This window comes from Stenella coeruleoalba (assembly GCF_951394435.1).
Source record: "Stenella coeruleoalba genome assembly, chromosome: X".
NCBI classification, from domain to species: Eukaryota; Metazoa; Chordata; class Mammalia; order Artiodactyla; family Delphinidae; genus Stenella; species Stenella coeruleoalba.
The window spans coordinates 25,243,203-25,263,298 of record NC_137152.1 but is presented as its reverse complement, the minus strand read 5'-3'; the positions used below and the strand labels follow the sequence as shown (position 1 = coordinate 25,263,298).

The window sequence follows — 20,096 nt, the reverse complement described above, 5'->3', positions numbered from 1 at the left end:
TTTCAAAACATGGAAGGATCAAGTTCAATTTCTTGAAATATTATTGCATACAAAGGTTTATGACAAACATTTCCCTAATGCTAAAAGTGATGCATATACAAACATAAATGATTAGCTATATTTTCAAATGCCAACAGGTGGGGCAAAAGAAAAGATGGTGGCAGACTAAGATGACACCCAGTGACTCCCCTGAATAATCTCCTCCCCTTGAGAGTGGGTAAGATTTGTGACTTACTTCTAACGAATAGAATATGTCAAAGATGGAGTGACACTTTAGGCTACATAAGATTGTGACTCATTTCTTGCTAGCAGTCTTTCTCTCTTGCTGGCTTTGACAAAGCAAAATGCCACCATATTGGAGAGTCACATATGGCAAGGAACTGAGAGGGTGGCTTCAGTCAACAAGAAACTGAGGACTTCAGTCCAGCAACCCATAAGGAATTGAATCTTGCCAACAACCATGTGAACGTGGAAGCAGATTCATATCCAGTTGAGTTTTCAGATGAGGCATCAACCCTGGATGACGCCTTGACACCTTGTGAGAGACTCTGAGGCAGAGAATGCAAATAAACCAAGCCCAAATGTCTGACCCATAGATATCTTGAAAATTTTTAAAAATGTGTTTTAAGCCACTACATTTGTTGTAATTTGTTATGCAGCAGTAGATAGCTAATACATAATCTTATAAACTTGTTAAGAGGCAAATATACTTTTATAAATAAAATGGTGGTGATGTTAAATGTTTTTCAGTATAGGAATATTGCAAATGTAGGAATGAACCATATGTTAATGAGCTACTGGGAAATGATGGCTACTTTTAAAGTTTCCATTTCAGAAATAAGAGATCAAATACACACTTGGATGAAATGATAAAACCATTAGGGTTTCATGCACACTCTCACATTCCTAAAATTCATTCTCAAATTTTAAGCAGAACAATGATAAAGATGAACAGTGTTGTCAATCATACAGTTTTATTTCAGCATTTTGCATCTGAAGCAGATATCTTTGTGTAGTTGCTATTTCAAATGGTCCCTTTAAAAATTCTCCACAGCTTCATGGAGCCATGAATGCCAAAAGCTGTTAAGACTGCTTTTAGGTAAAATGTTGCCTCAGAGACAAGAAAAATTTTAAACTCAGTTCTTTGGGGGTATTCTCATCTGTTTTCTATATTTTACATGTTAAAGTAGAAGCATGGTTTATTTTGAACTGTTTATTTAAGCACATATAAAAGATAAGCCCTGTGAGAGGATGGAAGGAAAGTGGAAAATTGCCAACCTTGCTTGCCTCAAAAAGTAAGAACATAATTGTAAGCAAAAGAGGAAGAGAGAGAGATTTCAGGTAAAAGAGAACAGAAATTATGGAGCGAGAGAAGGGAGAAAAGGAACAAGAGAGGGAGGTAATGGAAAAATAGTGAAGGAGGTTAACAGGTTTTGAGAAGATGAGATGGAAGAGTGAGGAAGAAGTAAAGACTAAATTACAATATGGAAATTGAGGTGTATATACTCCTTTATGACATGGGGGTAATGAAAACAAGTTGGAATTAAATTCTGAAATGTATAATTTAGAAGTGAAAACTAATAGTTCTATGCCTTTCCCGTTTAAGGGATGAGTTTGAGCTGTTAAAATGCATGAAAAATCATAAGATGAATCTTAAAATGATACACAAGATCTTAACTTTCTGAAACTAAACCTATGTTTTTTTTACAGTCTAAACTCCATTCTATAAAACACCATCCAAGATTTATATCAGGTCTTATTGATGGTTCTAAATGAATTTTCTGAAAAAGTTACTGTTTTTTTGATTTTTTTCATCATCAAATTGTGTACTTCCATCTAAGACAGATACTGAGAAATTTCATCTCTCTGGAAAGTTTTGAAGGTGGAAGAGTAGAATTCTCTTAAAACACCAGGAATGATGCAGCCCTTGGTAACTGAGTAGAAATATGTGATACATTTAATTTCAAATTGTCTTTAAAGACTATATCCATTCTATCATTGTTTTGACATGATAATATTGAATAAACACATTCTTATTCAAATTTAGTAAAACATTACAGCGAACTTCTCTAGAGGTCTCCGTGAGTAATGTCGGTTGTCTATTCTCCATGCACACAATTAATTGGAATTCCTTCACTAAGCAGCTCTACTGCTTGCAGTAAAATCAAGCAATCCTCCCCTGCCAACCCCGATATCACAGTTTACCTTATGCTCATTTCTACTTCTGTTTATAATCTCAATTTCAGGCCCATATCTTAAACTTAGACCTTCTAAAACAGGGCATTTACTCTGAATTCCATTTCTTTCCCTGGTTGAGGCCATATTTTATTTGAGAACTCAGAATGCAAGAGATACAGAAACAGAAAAAGTCAGGGGAGAATTAACATCCTTTCATCCTAACATAACATAAAGATGAAAAGCAATGATATAGAATTCTGATTCAATTGATATCCATGGTCACCTCCTAAAAACTTGCATACAAAAGGCATTTATTTTAATTTGGGTCTCCCCAAAGGTAGACCCTATAGCAAGAAACTGAATTGGGATGTGGTTCCAGGACACACCAGTGGGGTGTGGAAAAGTGAAATAAGGAAAACTGCCAATAAAGGGTGTATTATCAAGCAAGTCAACACTGTGGGCACCTGAAGCTTAATATTGCCTGGGAGCTGTGGGAGAAGAAGCAGGAAGTGAACCTTGGATTTATCATATCTGAAGGGCAAGGAGGATGGGGGGTTTATCCACCAACTGCTGCCTTAAAGGGCCTTACGTCCCCTACTTTTCTGCCCTGCTCCAAGAACAAGCAAAGAAAGCCCCAAGCAAAAACAAGCAAGTTCTGGTAATTGGAAATCAGGCAGCATATTTAGGAATGATACGTACTGATGGAATATGTTTGGGTCGGGGGGAACTATCACAAAATACATTTTGTGTTTAAATGATGTCTACAACCTGCCTATATTTGGAAAGCATCGATATAATGTTGTAATCACTATTCAGTTCCATTAATTGGTCAAAATATCAGGTCCAAAAAATGTTATGGATATTAGTTGGTTACCATTTTTTCAATCCATCCATCCATACATACATCCAACCACCCATCCATCTATCTCCCTCCCTTCCTTCTTTTCCTTTGGGGAATTTTCTACCTACCTCCCTACCTTCATTGTGCTGCAGCTGCATGTGACCTAATTGAGGCCAATGAGTTTCAAGGAGATTGTTCTAGGATGCTTTGGGAAAGAATGACCCTGAAGAGAAGATTTTTTGTGAAAGTTGGGCCCTGTAACTGTTGCAGGCAACATTTACCACCATAAGGGTAGCCACATGAAGCTGATAGGTTGACATAGAAAGGCAGAACCCATAAAATGGTGAAAAAATGGAACCAGAACCCTGATATTTATTATTTAAATCACTTAGACACAGGTTTTTCTGTCCCTTGTAGCATTAACAGGAGTACTAACCAACGTATCCACTGAATCAGTTACCTATGAGTGTATTAGGACTAACCCTCCATCAAGTGTCAGAGGGTGAAAATTCATGCTACCTTAACTAATTTTATCATCTTACTCATATCATAAAATCTCTTGGCTAATGTTAGCAAATAATACTTCTCTGTCACTTTCCTATAAGCCATATTTTGTATTCCCATAATGCAAAATAATGTGATCCAGTAATAGTTCAATCATTATGTTCTGAAAGAAAGAGATTTTTAAATTTGCAGTTTTGGATTAGAGCTTTACAACAGCCCAAGTGTTTACTATTTTGAGAGGATGCTGGTGAAAGAAAAGGTTAACCTAATAGTATCTGCTGTGCCCACATTGGCAAATGGAAGGAAATCACACAGATGGTGGCATTTGCCTGAGACTTTAGTGCCAGGGGTGTCCTCTCAAAGGCACATAAATTAGGATGGGATTTCTATTTTTTCCTAAAGATATGGATGCACATGTGTTGGAAAAATTTATTCTTCTACTCACACAATAAAAATCACCACCACCACATCAATAATCATCAGTAAATTTAATAATGAATATTTATTGATCCTTGAGCATGTGCCAGGTTAGCAAGAAATTCAGCTTTGTTCTAGACTGCCACTGGGTAGTCCTAGGTTATTCTTCTTCTAACAAACCAAAATACTTCTAATAGTACTGAATATCTAACACACAGTAAACTATCAATAAATGTTATCTATCATTCCTAACACTGCCAAAACTCTTCAATTCTCTTAGGCAGTGAGAAAGACTCCAAAACAGCATTAAATTAAGTTTCTTTCTGGACAGTCTAGTGCAGACTGGTATGGAAATTGGATAAATGTATGGATGTATAAAGAAATAAAGGAATGATACAAACTGAAGGCCTTACACACATAAGACAAAGTGATGAAAGCAGCAAGAGAAATACTGCTGGGGGTTTGAGGATAACAGGAAGACAAGATAGATCTTATTGGGCTTCATGAGGTCAGACTTGGAGATTTGTGATGTAAGAGAGAAAGAAAGAAGGTAGACTTTTTAGGTGGACCAGGCAGAGTAGGACAGGCAAAGGACAGAGGACAAAAGGGAGGAACACTGGCCAGTCTCACCTGGATGGCAGACTGAGTGAGAAAGACCAATGGGAGAAAATATCGGAAGATAGCCAGAGGTGGATTACAGAGGGGCTGGACTACAAGAGAAATTTACCAAGGAACTTCTGCCCTTGCTGAACCCTCAGCATACGCCCGCCCCCCCGCCCCCATATGTATAAGGCTTGTTTGCCTAGGATTTTGTTACTAGTAGAGGCTTTTGTGAGAATCAACCGAACATTGCAGAACAGTGTGTTGGTGGTTTCACAACACAGCTATCATTCATACTACTGGCACATCTGAAGGGCTTGAAGGGAAGACAGAATAAGGTGGAAGTTTATCATCTGTTACCATTTTACAGCTTTGTCACTCTCTGGAAAAAATTTATTTATCTCTGTAGGAATGATACTAAAAAATAACAATGGTTAATACTTATTGGTATCTCCCTCTGTACTGGGCACAGCTCTAAGCTTGTGTGTGTCATATCTCTCATTTAGTTCATTTTTGTAATGTCATTTTTGTCCCTATATTCAGATGAGGAAACCAAGACACAGACAGACCATACAGCTAGTAAGGAATGTGCGGTAGGCTGTTATTGGGCAGCCCTAGTGAATCGTGCCTCCCAGAATTCAGGTTTATGCATAGATCACTCTCATTTTCACTGAGCTTAGCCCTATGTCTTAGCTTTGGCCAAAGGGATATTAACAAGTGTGGTGCAAATAGAAGCTTGAAAAGTGCTTGAGCATTAGTGTTCTTTTGGACCTCTTCTTCATGGAACTCAAACACCAAGCTGTGAGGAAGCCCAACGACCCACATGCAGAAGACCAAATAGAAACAAATGGAGGCTCCTGGCCAATAGCCCCAGCTGAGCTCCCAGCGGGCAGCCAGCACCAACGGCCGCTCATGTGACTGAGGCCATTTTGGATTTTCCAGCTTTCCCAGTGCCTTGGTTGACACCACTTGAAGCAGAAGAATGTTATGGTCAACTCTCAGAATCATGAGATTTAATAAAATTTTGTTGTTTTAAGCCACTTTTAGGGTAGTTTGTTGTATAGCCTATGTAACTAGAACAGAGTGAAACCGAAATTTGAATCAAGCAAGCTAGTAACGTGTAGAACTATGCAGAAATAAGTCAAATATTCAAAGCCCAGCAGAATGCCATTTTAAAAAATTCCTTGAAATAAACATTCTGCATTGCCTATGCCAGACTATGTGACAACTATTGGTCTCGCTTATCTCATCCCATCTCTCTTCCTTCTTCCTGCTCTTACGTAAATATACACAAAATCCTTTCTGGTGACATTATCTGTGCTCTCAGGAACAAAGAGTGACCTTATTACATTTCCAGATATCATCACCACTCCTTTCACATTTTAATTAGCACCAAATTGTAGGCAAGTCATTATGTAAATTGTTAGTGGTGGTAGTGGCCTCTCTGTCTCCTCCAGGATTAATGTACTGACTCTGGGTCCCAGTGAAGGATAAGTCAATGACAAGTTCAGCATCCAGGTCAGAGGTAGAATTAGAGAAAGGAAATATAAACTTCTTGTTCATCCAAGGAGAGGCTGCCCTTAACCCTTCACAGTTTGGGTAAAAGTATCCAGAACAAGGGAACTCAAAGGAGTTTTTTTCTTTCCAAACCAAATCATAGTATCTATTATGTATTTCTCTAATTGTTATCCAAAACAGCCATTCCTTCTTCCTCTGGACTGTGTCAGGCCTTGTCCTGTGTTATACATTCTCACACTGCCACCACAGTTTGAACTAAGCAGTTATTACTTAGACGGTGAGGTTATGCAGAAAGCAATCTTATTCTTTCCAACTGCCTTCGAAGAAGTTCTATTAAATCATTCTTCCTAGCTTCCATCTGAAATCTCAGTCTGCAGTGAGGGGAATGCGGAGGGGGATGGGAAAGCAGAGGATTCACAATGTAAGTCTCACAGAGGTGGTCCAGTACTTATTATCTTGGGGCTTATTCTTGCTGCACCATTAAGATTTGGTTGTCGGGGGGGCAGATAGCATGACGTTCACTTTACAGGTCCCTGTACCATGAGGAGCCACATCTGAATATGATGCAGATATCATATAACCCAGAGGCAAGGGACTTTGAGATGGATTTAGTAAGTGAACGGGACTCTGGGTGGTCTGTCCTGGGGAGGCAGGGAGTGTGTACTAATGATAGGAAAGGAAGTGCATGGATATTTGGGTGATCCTTGTGGAGAGTTTGAAATGTAGCAATGTACTGAGGATGGCACAGCTATTTTGGTACCCTGGGTTCCTTGAATAATTTTTAGAGCAGAGACTATGTAGCCAGGCTGGGTTTTATTTGTGAAAAAGAAACAAATGTCTATATTGCTTGAGCCCTTGAATTTTGGAGTCTCTTTATTACAGTAGTTTAGCCTACAAGCTAACAGATCTAAAAAGACAATAACAACTGCATTTATAATTATATAATTCGTCTTAATGTTTGTCTCCTCTCACCAAATGTAAGATCCATAAACACAAGTGTCTATTTTGTTCATAACTCATCCTTCTCTGCTAGCATGATACTTACCATATTGCAGACACTTAATAAATATTGAATGTATTAATAAACGATTGTTGCTACCCTCCTAGGATGTCGCCTAAAGTATCCTTGAAAATCTTCGTGACCCTCAAGACTACCAGCTTTTGAGAGTGTTGACCCTTAACTAAGATTATATGAGAGTCAGAATTAGTTGATTAGAAGCCTGAATACATAGGAATCTATCCTAATTGAATATCTTTCTTTTGAGATGAGTAAGAAACCTGACAGATTAAAGGCAATGGTCAGCCTATTGCATTGATGTCCTTCCTATATGCACATCTCTTTGCAAGATGACTTTTAAAGTTCTTACCATCAAGAAGTACAGCTTATTTTCCTAATCCTTGAATCTGGACTCTGGCCTTGTGTCTTGCTTGGTTAACAGACTGTGTTAGAAATGACAGCAAGTCAGTTCCGAGCCCAGGCCTCAAGAGAACGTGTTGGCTTCTGTATTAGAATCTTATTTTCTGCATGAGAAAAAGTCCAGGCTAGCTTGCTGGAGGATGAGAGACTAAATGGAGCAGTGGTGAATCCTAGATAAGCGAGCCCCCAGCAAGCCATCAGCTGACTGAAAACGCATCAGTGAGTCCCTGTGAGACCATCTGAGCTTTGGCTTTATCAGCCCAGTTGATCCACAGACTGTGTGCAATTATAAATGCTTATAATTTTAAGTCAGTTAGTTTTATGCGGTTTGTTACATAACACTTTTGTAGCATTGGATAACCGATATCTAGGGGAAGGCCAGAAATGGGAGTAAGGCTTGGTTAAGAGTTCTTAAATAATACCAGAGTCCCAAATATTAAAAGAAATGCTAATTTTGAAAGTGTAACTGAAGGCAGGCTCAATGCTTTGCAAAAACATCTGTACAATAATTCATAGCAAACCAATGGAGGTAACCAGTGGAGAAGGGATTTTAAGAACATTATTAGAAGATTTAACAGTAACTACGTACTCTTTATCAGCCATTGCCCGAGGCAATGAAGGAGGGGAAAAAAATAGCTTGACCTTTCTCCTCCCTCTGCTCTCCAGTCTGCTGCCAATGTCTCCAATTGGTTGTATCTGCCCAGAAGCTGGTGAGCAAGAAATAAACTGGGGAATTAGGTGGGCCACGGTCAGACTCTTGCAATATACAACATAGGAGGAGAAGGACCTGGAATGGATCTGAGAGCACAAGGTATATGAGGAGGGCATATCTGGATTATAAATCCCAAAAGGGTTATGCCTCAAAGGTATAAACAAGTTGAATGTGCTCATGCGTTCTGTCAAACGTGAATATTTGTCCTCGGGGTTGGACGGATGTGCTTCACACTGACCAAGAGACAAATGATTTTAGAAAAAGCCTCACCACTCTCTCAGAATACACTGCCTGAATCTTCCAATGAATGGGACTTGTGGCCAACTCACGCACAGATTCTTGACAGCCATCTTTTATATCCTTACTATGTAAGGCGTAGACCAAGGCCTAGAGCACTGGCATCACCTGGAAGCCTGAGGGGTATACAGAATCTCAAATCCTACACAAGATCCACTGAGTGAGAAACCTCATTTTAAGAAAATCCCTAAGTGATTCATATATGTGTTAAAGTTTGAGAAATGCTGCTCTACATGATGGCAGACAGACCCTCTCTTCCTTACCAGTGCTGTTACAATTTTATGATACCCGTACTGTAATAGTAACCATAATTGAAAACATAACAGAGCATTTTAATATATATTGTGCCCTTAGTTCCCCACTGAACCCTGGGGATGAGCAAACAAGCCTTACAAGGCATCGCCAATGTAAACATGAGGAAAGAGAGGTGAAAATTTTAAATAAGCAGCCCATAGTTAGGAGCTAGTGAGAGGTGGATCTGCTTTGGGATTAAATTATTAACTCCAAGTTTAGTGATCTTTGCAGTACTGTTGAGGTTGGAGGAGGGTGGGAAGACGTAGCAGGGACAGTCATTAAACAAACCATTACAGAATTGGAGGTCATGTCCAGAAGTAAACACATAAGAACTCAGTGAGAAATCGGAAAGCAGTATTTTAAGAAAACTGATTCTTCATTCAAAGTAGAAGTGATTATTTAATCATGTTGTATTCTAGTTTAAGGATAAACCATTGAAGAGGTTAATGTCAACATCTTCCTTAATTATTTTAGTACTTAAAAATTGTTTTTATCCACTCTCAAGCCGTATAAAATCTTAACCATCAAGTGTCTTTTCTATTAGTTTTCCTGTTTCCTGGGTTATCTTGTATTTGTCACCAATGCATGAGTATCTATATAGCACCTGAACACTAATTTTTCTCTCTCCCTTCACCAGCATCAATCAATTATTCTAGCAGAAAGATGCAAATCACTGATATAAACAAAACAATAAGGCAGCTTCAAGGAGATAACCGTATTGGTCTAGGATTTCTAACAACTGCAAAAGCAACAAAAGCAATCTTCACGACGGTCATTTTACAGAATTTCATTCTTTTATAAATGTCTAAATGAGTCCAAGAATTACTGCCTCATTCAAAATTGTTGATGTCACCCACATCATGAACAGGCAGGATGTGTCAACTTCCCAAGAAATTTATTTTTAGACTGCCTTTAAGGTATAATCATCAGTCACAGGTTGCCTATAGATCGCAACTATCAGGTCAAATGGAATTTTCGTGAAATATCCTTGCAATGACTTTGGTTTCTGGCCCATTTCCGGGTCCATCTCTTTTCACCCATACTTGGCCAACTGTGCCAAAGATGGTGCATACTTTTCCCAGTGATAACTGAAAATGTTCACAAATTATAACTGCACCGTTCATTTCAAATACTTTTACTTCTACAGCAAAACAGATTGATTTTCTCCAGCAACAAACAATGAAATGGTCTCTTTGATGTCTTGTAATTAGTTCTAATATTAGTAAATAAATTAAAAGGCAGCAAAACAAAATATGTCCATCAGGCCTTTATCAGTCCCTTCATAACCCATACAGTGGCCTTGCCCTGAACTATAAGGTGGATAAATGAGTGGAACGCTGATTTTGGCATCCAGCTTACTCTCAGATAATCTACCTCATCCTTCTCAGCTGACATGAGACAGAAATAACACCAAAGGGTGATAAACTCTTTCCTGCAGACCTGGGGTTCCATGGTTCGCTGGCCCCAGGCCTAATCTATCAATCCATTTTCTACACAATAAAAGGTAAGAAACCCATTACAGATCTGTTATAAGCCCTGGCAGGTGGTCTACAACAAAAATGGAATACATCAACCAATCCCGCATACAGTGTCTCTTTTCTAGGGTTTGAAGCACTAGGGGTCAGCTGACATGTATAATGTAGTCAGGATTTAGTATTAAATTCTTTTAGGTATATAAAAAAAACTCACACATCTTACAGTATAAGTATAAAGATACGACAGAAAAGTTCATTTCTGGTATGACTGACCTTTTATAAAAATAGCACTGTTATTTTATTTTTGCATTACTTACTGGCTTTGCACGTGATGCAATAAATGAAACTGGGTTAGAATTTACCATCTTGTGCTCTTAAATACATCTTTAATTTTCATTTGTTATTCAATCTCAGTTTAAGGAGTTGGCATATGAAAACCTCCATTTAATGCCATTTCAAGATCATTAAATTATTAGAAAGAAAGGCGACCCCTCTAGTGTCAGGGTTGACACTATATAATCTAGTCATCTCAGAGCAAAGGCATTGTAGAAACAAGAGGAGCAACTTTTTATATTAGCAAAATCTCTTTTTATCATATCATTTCTTCTCCTTTCTAATATTCATTGCTATAGGGCAAACATCTTTGTGCTAATAAAGGACTTACTTCAAAAATGTCACACTGAAGGTCAGAGTTATGAAATTTTTTCCTTTGTTTTAAATCATCATTATACTTCTCTTCATTTTAAATTCATTGTGAACAGGGGAGAAAGTTTGCCAAGAATAGTCACATCTGGTTTTCATCTGAAATTAGTTTACCTTTTTAATAAAGTCTGGTCCACAGCATATTTAAATGACAAATTTACATACTCCATGCACACTCTCTGTATGTGTAGAGTGGAAAAGTAAAGTTTTAATAGGGAAATGAGTTGCTGCACAAGTATCAGTGCTTTACAATGCATGCTGGATTTTTCTTTGTTCTTACCTTTAAAAATAGCACTGCATTGAAATGAACACATTATCTAGAATTAGGTTGAAGTTTCCTGATAGAACGTTATCTAGCTCCAATGAAACTTTCTACAAATGCTTTCTCATCACTAACTCCACCAAAATGGAGGAAACCAACATGCAGAATGAAGGTAAGGGAAGCGGGTGGGGAAGCAGTGTGAAGGCTCAATTACACTTTGTCTGGATTTCTGAGTTAAAGTCAGGTGAGTAGATTACAAAGACGCTCAGGGTTAAAAAAAAGTCATCTTAAATTATGCTCATACTTAAAGCGTGAAAATAATGCTGCTTGGAAACAATGGTGGACTACTTGGACTTACTTCATGGCCGATGTGAGGAGAAAAAAAACCCATCATTTTTCAGTACTTTTAATCTGAACTGCTAGCCAGTCCTAGATAATGAGAATAATGAGATCGGTGGAAGGGAGACCACAGGCTATAAACTCTCTGTGCCTTCCATTAGGGTTCCTTCTTAGTTTTGCTGCTTCTATCTCTCCTCTGGTCCAGCTTTTGGATTCATAATGGTGGCACATATTTTAGCTTTCTCCCTAAGAGCCATATTTATAACTGCTTGAATGAGATGGTGAATATTATTCAGCCTTAAAAAAGAAGGAAATCCCCCCCACATACAAGAATGTGCATCTTCCTAGAGGACATTATGTTTAGCAAAAAAACAAAAAAAACGGGTTTCCCTGGTGGCGCAGTGGTTGAGAATCTGCCTGCCAATGCAGGGGACACGGGTTCGAGTCCTGGTCTGGGAAAATCCCACATGCTGCGGAGCAACTAAGCCCGCGCACCACAACTACTGAGCCTGCGCGTCTGGAGCCTGTGCTCCGCGACAAGAGAAGGCCGCGACAGTGAGAGGCCTGCGCACCACGATGAAGAGTGGCCCCCGCTCACCGCAACTAGAGAAAGCCCTCACGCAGAAACGAAGACCCAACACAGCCAAAAATAAATAAATTCATTTAAAAAAAAAAAAAAAAACCAAAAAAACCCCAAAATACCCCAACAACAATAAACAGTCACAGAAGGACAAATACTGCATGATTCCACCTAAATGAGGTATCTAAAATAGTCAAACTCATAGAATCAGAGAGTAGAACGATGGTTACCAGGGGCAAGGGAGGGAGGGAAGGAACTGGAAATTGTTTAATGGATGTAGTTTCAGTTATGCAAGAAGAAAATCTTCTGGAGATCTGTTATAAAATATAGTGCACAGAGTTAACAATACTGTATTGTACTCTTAAAAATGTGTTAAGACGTTAGACCTCATGTTAAGTCCTCTTACCACACTTGAAAAAAAGGTGACTCAGCAAGAGTTTCGTGCTTGGTCTTTGTGTTTTTCTGTTCTAACAATACACCTAATTTTTAAATTAAAGTTAACATTTTTGACCAATTACAATGCACCAGATACTGTGTTATGCGTTTCCCATGCACTATCTCATTGAATTTTCACCAAAATCTGGAAAGTATGTTATACGATTACCTGAATTTTGCAGATGTTATAACTGAGGGGTAGAATCTATAATCCATAAACCTCACTATTAATCACCATGATAAACCGCCTCCTCACAACTCCCGTTTACTTTTTGTTTGTAAAATGTCTGATCCATATTCTTGGCATTGCCTGACACTTCAATCATTTGGAAAGTTAAAAACCACATATTATTATAAACTTATTAAATGGTGATTAATTTGGTAGTAATGGCAAAAAGGTTTCTTGGACAGGCCAAACATCTCAACTTCCAGAAGTGTCAAGAGAACATTAGCAGTGATGATAATAATACTTATTGAGTACTGGGCCAGGCCCACCTTTAAAGCCTGATGTTTGTTCCCATAACTGGGGTAAACCTGATACATTTTTTCAGTCTTCCAAAGTGGGAGCTCACGCATGAGAGTGAAAGAGAGAGCTATTGAAAATTATGATGGGACAACAGGCAAAATCATGACTCAAGACACACAACCTAGTAAGGACCCCTATCTTAGTGTGAAATTATAGGAAGCAAAATCAAAGATGCTTATGTTATAAACTTTTAATTATGACTCTGCCACTCAACTCTCGGCTTCAAGCTATTCAGCAACTACAAATTAGAGACATGAGTAGTTAAAATGCCAAGCCCTATGTAATTCTGAATGTCCATTAAATAAGGCAAGGGTGAGAACCGATTATGATATCCTTAGGAGAGCATATGGCATACAATGGTCACTCATTAGATGTCTGTTGAATGAATGATTTAAATGAATGAACAAATGTTACAATGCAATGATTAACTATATAAAAGAAACTTCCAAGATGATGCACTTTCAAGAATCATCAGGCTATGTATCTTAATAGCAAATAGGTAAATAGCAGTTTTTTGTATTTCTTGCAGAGATTCTTTCCTGTAGTTAACAAAAGTAGTTCACACATTAAGGGCAGGATTGAATGGTCACTACTAGAACAATCTATTAATCATGGCCTTTGCTAGGAAAATAATCCATCGGAGCAAATGTCCATTTTTGAGCAAGGAATGGAAATGCCAAGCTTTAGCTTGATTTAACTTTCTCTTTTTTAGTCTCCAGATTTATAGCAATGGCAAATAACGGCTGGCATTACATGACAAACATACCTGGAAAAAGACCAAACGTTTATTTACCTGACACAAATAAAAAGAACAAATCTGAAATGTTTACTGCTTGGATGGATACTAAGAAGTAACATGATTAGGGGTTAATACAAAATGAACCAGATTTCTGGAAATTTAGATACAGTCATTTGTATATTGTAGATCATCTGGCCTATGAGTTTCACCATATGTATTTTTATTTTCATAATATTTATTTTGTGATTTAGTTTGAAAACAATCCTTGTACTATTATCAATATTACAAAAGTTATTCCTGTATTAAAGTTTGCTACATATATTAATTTTTAAACCTTACTTATGTCTAGGTAAAGTGGATCATATTTTTTTGTTAAGGTGCACTTAACTGAAATTCGCCTTCCAGCAAAATTTCTTATTTGTGTTTGTAAAATATTTTAAGTCTTTATATGCACTATTTAATAATGCCTAGGCCTTAACAAATTAAAATAGTAATTTACTATTTACAAATAAATGGCAAAATATGAGGAAACATTTTAAATATATTCAATAAAACGAAATTTATTTATTGTGACTAATAGGAATGTATAATATATACTACCTGTTAAGTTATTTAACATCAAAAATAGTAGACATATAACTAATTCTGAAACATAAACATGTGTTCCTGTATTCCACAATTACAAATGGTCCCCACTGAAGAAGGTTCTGGAAAATAATTTGACAACATAGCATCCAGTTTTCCAAAAAGGGTAAAAAGCAAAGCAAAAACACTCATATGGTTTCTTTAAATGACAAGAAATCTCAATTGTTTCCTTCAAATGAGCAATGGAATGACATGGGAAACCATGTTTTTTCTTTCTTTCTACCATATTATCCACAGAAAAACCACTTGAGCCTCACTGAAAAGTTAAAAAAAAAACATTTAATTTGGAATAACCTTTACATTTAAATAATGTGTTCTCAAATAAGTCACATAACCTTTCTAGGACTCAGTGTTCTAATCTAGAAGATGTGAAAGTAACTGGGTTTCGTTAGGCTCCTTCCATCTGAATAATCCTGAGTCTACAAAATAAATGTTCCATCTTTCCACCTCTTCAACCAAGTCTAGGAAGCTTATAAGATGATTCAAAAATTAAGGCTGATAAAACATACTTTGGTTCTAAATAATGGGTAGTTGAAAAAATACCTACACATAACGCACCAAAAGAACAATGAAGAAAGGGGACACAAAGTGACAAGGACAGGAGAAGATGAAAGAAGGATTAAAAGGTAGAGTCAAAGAAAGAGAGCGTAGGAGAGAATGTGTTGCATATACTACCCAGGCAGAGAAAAACCTGACATATATGAATTTAGGAAAGTAGATTCATGGTAGACAATAGAAAGATATCAATTCATAGGCAAAGACATATAAAACAGAGAAAAAAGGAACAGGGTAATAGTGATGGGGAGAGGTTGGAAGGGAGGGAGAACTCCTTACACACACGCATACACACACACAAAGTTCAGAGAACATACAAAGAAATATGATGAGTGATAAATACTGAAATCAACACAGAATCAGACATGTGTATGAAGATCATGTGTGAGACACTTAGAGAAAAACACAGAGGCTAGCTTTAATAACATTCCCATTTTGTAGATCTTAAGGATATCATTGTTAGACTGTAAAGCTCAAAATATGTATTAGGCAAAAATGAGGATATCACTTCATGATCCTTATCCGGAGGAAGCCACAATTTAAACCAAGACGTATATTCAGCTTCAAAGCAACATTTTCCATCTCTGCTATAAAGAGATGCTACCCAGGCCACGGTAAGTTAACACAGTTTTGCAACAAACCCATTATAGAGTCCACCACTCCCTTAAAGGAATAGCTATATTACCTCCCATCGCTGTTTTCTCTCTTCAGTAATAAAACATAAACGTGCCAAAGTAATTGGTAAGTTGGCTAAATATACAGGGTACAGCATATTAGAGTTGGCTGTGGAGAAAGGCACCTGCCACCAGATACTGTGATAGTAGGACAGTTTTAAAGATACTAACTGTTAAGGAATTGGCATGTTTGTACCCCAGCAACCATGACCTACTAGTTACAATTACAACACTCACTCTAGCCTTTAGATGAAGGAGTGTGCTGGAGAATACAGGGAAAGGGTCTCCATTATTTCTTCTCTCTTCTAATGACTGAGAATCTGAGGTTTAATGATGGTCAAGACTGTCTCTTGATCATCTTGACCATCTTATTCTTTTTAAGCTGTTGACTTGTGTAATGACATAAATCTGGCACTAATCATTCACTTTCTATTCTTAAATTTAAACCAAGAGGGATAGGGTGGCATAGGGATTGAGAAGGGAAAAATAATTTTTAATATGACTAGTGAATAACATTCCAACTTCTATGACATTTGGTGGCAAAGATATAGTATGAAAATTATAATTTTGGGATAAGACAGATATTATGAGTGATATAGTAATGTAAGTCTACACAAGATGGTCTTAGTTTTAATTTTCTATCATAAAAAACTGACTTTTTATTCTGTTGCCGAAAAGATAAAAGCTTGACTCACGTTTCACTATTCACAAAGCTGCTATTTTATGTTTTTGAGAGTTCTCTCACGTTTCCTACAATTATAATTTTTGTGTTCCTTTTTGTAATATCAAGATGTACTGAGAAATTGTGGAATATTTTGGGGCATCTTTCCTCCTTGTTCTCTTCCTATGAGGAATGATTTTATTTGTATTGTTATGTGGCTACAAAATTTAATTACTAGGAAAATACATTCCCTCCAGATGCAAGTGTCTATATGCTTACGTGGCTATTTTGAAATTATTAAAGGAAGAAACTTTACATTTTTCAGTAGGAAAAAAATTAACTCAAAAAATTTCAATAGTGTTATAGATAAAAATAAAAGATTTTTTCGCAAATACCTAGTTGCTTGAATTATAGAGATCAAAACACACATTTTGAATTTAATGCCATATAATTGGTACTCAGTTCATAAATATTTTATCAGTCATGTAAAAGATCCGTTACAAGAACTTCAGCATCATCAATTTAAAAATATAATGAATATCCTGACACAATTCAAAATTAAGTCTCTATTATTTTATTTTCAAATCATCTACATAAGGGAACTTCTCTCAGTATAACTTGTTCACACCTCTCAATTTAGTTGAGTATTGATGAATAACAAGCAATTCTTTAGAGGCAACTGTGCCATTTTTGAAAGAAGCCATTTTATATTACATGAAAATTATAGGTCTACCATATTTTCTTGGCATGGATTTTGCTCCTGGTTTAAAGGATTACAATTTGCTTTATATTTTGAATAGAACAAAGTTAACAGGTATTAAATATGCTCAATAAGGTAGTGGAACTGTAGTCAAAAGTGGATGCGAGGTTTCAAAACATCCTTGGAAGGTCAAAAGCACATATGGAGAAAGTACATATGAGGACACATAAAGTAAGAGAGAAGAAGCCTTAGGTACAGGGGGATCTGAACTTGGCAAAACCTGGAGAGCATTTGGATTAAAGATGTCATGGTATTTGGGAATAAGCAGCATGTAAAATTTGGGTACTGAAAGTTTGTAGATGAAAATTTGTGTCAATATAAAAACTACCACACAATGAATGGTCGTCCCTTAGCACTTACCTACAGGCAAAAATAAACATAAATCAAAACAATAAGTGTAGTTCTTACCTAAAGAAACTGAACCTGGTGTCTGGAAGGAATCTCAGCAGTTGGTATGAATACCTCAGAATAAAGCCCACTGCATTATAGACTTTGAAGTTCTCTTTCAACAAGAGACTCAGCTCTCTACCTTAGCACATAAGAGTAAAATATCCCAGTTACAATACCCATCCAGGTACTCACAGCTTGCAGTCTTTCTATTTTCTCATTCTTAAATATAAATATATAAAGGATCACAAGCTGTATGAACAAAGTCTACAGCCCCAAAAGGGAAAATAGCATGGAAATGGACAAATTCCTTGAAAGACACAACTTAAAAAAGCTGACACACAAAGAAATAAAAATTTAACCATCCCTGTATCTATTTAAAAAATGGATCAATTATCAAAAACTTTCTCACCAAAAAAAACCAACAATAACAAAACAAAACAAAACATAATACCCTATGCACTGATGACTTTACAACTGAATTCTTCCAAACATCTCAGGAAGAAATGATACCAGTCTTCACCAGTTTATTTCAGAACAAAGAAAGAGAGCACCTCGCAACTTGTTTTATAAGACTAGTCTAACAATGCTATTAACACTTGAGAAGGATTCAAAAAAAATTACAGACCATTTCCTGCCATGAACAAAGATAAAAATCATAAACAGCATATCAGAAAACTGAATCTAGCAATCCATAAAAAGTACAAGACATCATGACCAATAGAATTTATTTCTGGAATCCCAGAGTAGTTTCACATTCCAAAAACAATGGCTGTAGTTTATCACATTCAGAGGAGAAAAATCATAGAAACATTTTAATAAATGCAGAGAAAGTATATGAATATGTTCAACACATATTCATAATAAAAACTTGAGAAACGGAACAAGGAAAAATTCCTTAATCTGATTAAGAGGATCTATAAAATGTCCTACAAGAAACATCGTATTTAATGATCAATTACTGAAAGCTTTCCACCTGAAACAGGGAATGAACCAAGGCTACCCATTATCACCACTTCTATTAAACACTGTTTTAGGGGTCCAAGTTTATGCAAAAACAATTAAAATCATAAGGATTGAAAAGAGAGAAACTTCCTCTACTTAATGACACGATTATGTACATTAAAATAATCCAAAATGTTTTACAAACCATTAATATTAATAAGTGAATTTGGCGAGGACACTGGATGTGTGCTTAATGTAAAAAAAAAATCTATTTTTATATACCAGCAACAAAAAGAAAATAAAATTTGAAATGAATCCCACTTATAAAAGGATTAAAATATCAAATATCTGGGACTAAATCTAATAAAACATGTGCAGGCCCTCTGGATTGAAAACTGCAAAATATTTCTAAAAAGGCATTCAAGAAGACCTAAATAAATGAAGGGATGTAACATTTTCACGGATTAGATTACTCAATATTGTAAAAAGTTAATTGATTTATAAATTCAACACAATTCAAATCAATATCCTGGCAGGTTTTCGTAAAAAATGACAAATTGGTTCTAAAATTTATTTGGTAAACCAAACAACCAAAAATAGCAAAAAAAACCCACTCTGGTCTAAGAAGAATAAGGCTGGAGGATTTACACTACCAGATCCCCCATTTTTTTTTATAAAGCAAGTATGTTGGGTTTGTGTGTATGTGTATATATATATATATATACACACACACACATACATATACGTGTATGTATGTATATATTATATGTATATATAGGTATATATATATATATATACACTGTATGTATACATGCATGTATATATACACATACGTATGTGTATATATATTGAATATATACACACATACACAGTATAATCTTGTTCAATCATAAAAAGGAATGAAGTTCTGATACCTGCTACAACATGGGTGAAACTTTAAAATCTTACGAGTAAAATAATCTAGACACAAAGGGACAAAGGTAGTGTGAGTCCACTTATATGAAATATCTAGAATAGGCAAATTCATAGAGACAGAAAGTAGATTAGAGGTTACTTTTTGGGGGTGTCAGGGGTAGGGATATGGGGAGTTATTACTTAATGGTTACAGAATTTCTGTTTGGGGTAATGAAAATGCTTTAGCAATAGACAATGGTAATGGTTTCACATTGTGGATATAATAAATGACAGTGAATTATACACTTAAAATGGTTAAAATGACAGATTTTATGTTATATATATTTTACCACAATTTAAAAAGTAAATATACCAAAACCATTGATTTGTACACTTTAAAATGGGTGAATTGTATGGTATATAAATTATACCTCAATAAAGCTGTTGAAAGATGATTGTTATAAAGCCAGTGTGGTACTAGTTGAAGGACAGTGATAATCAAATGGAAGTGAATAGAGAATCCAGAACAGATTCATACATATATGTTCACTTGATTTATGAGAAAGTTGCCACAGCAGTACAGTGGGAAGAAGACTGCCTTTCGATAAATAGTGATGGATCAACTGATGTTGCTTTTCATTATATATTCATACGCACTACTTGGTTTTAAAGAATAAGTATGCATTACTTTGATAAGCAATTTAAAATATTAGATTTAAAAAGTATCCAGGTTAGAAAG

General features: G+C 36.2%; 1 protein-coding gene across 18 annotated transcripts in view; it reads right to left on the bottom strand.

The window, feature by feature from the left end:
* DMD (dystrophin) overlaps positions 1-20,096 on the bottom strand; it is a 2,843,071-nt gene that overhangs the window by 804,110 nt on the left and 2,018,865 nt on the right. The gene's annotated exons all lie outside the window — the stretch shown is intronic.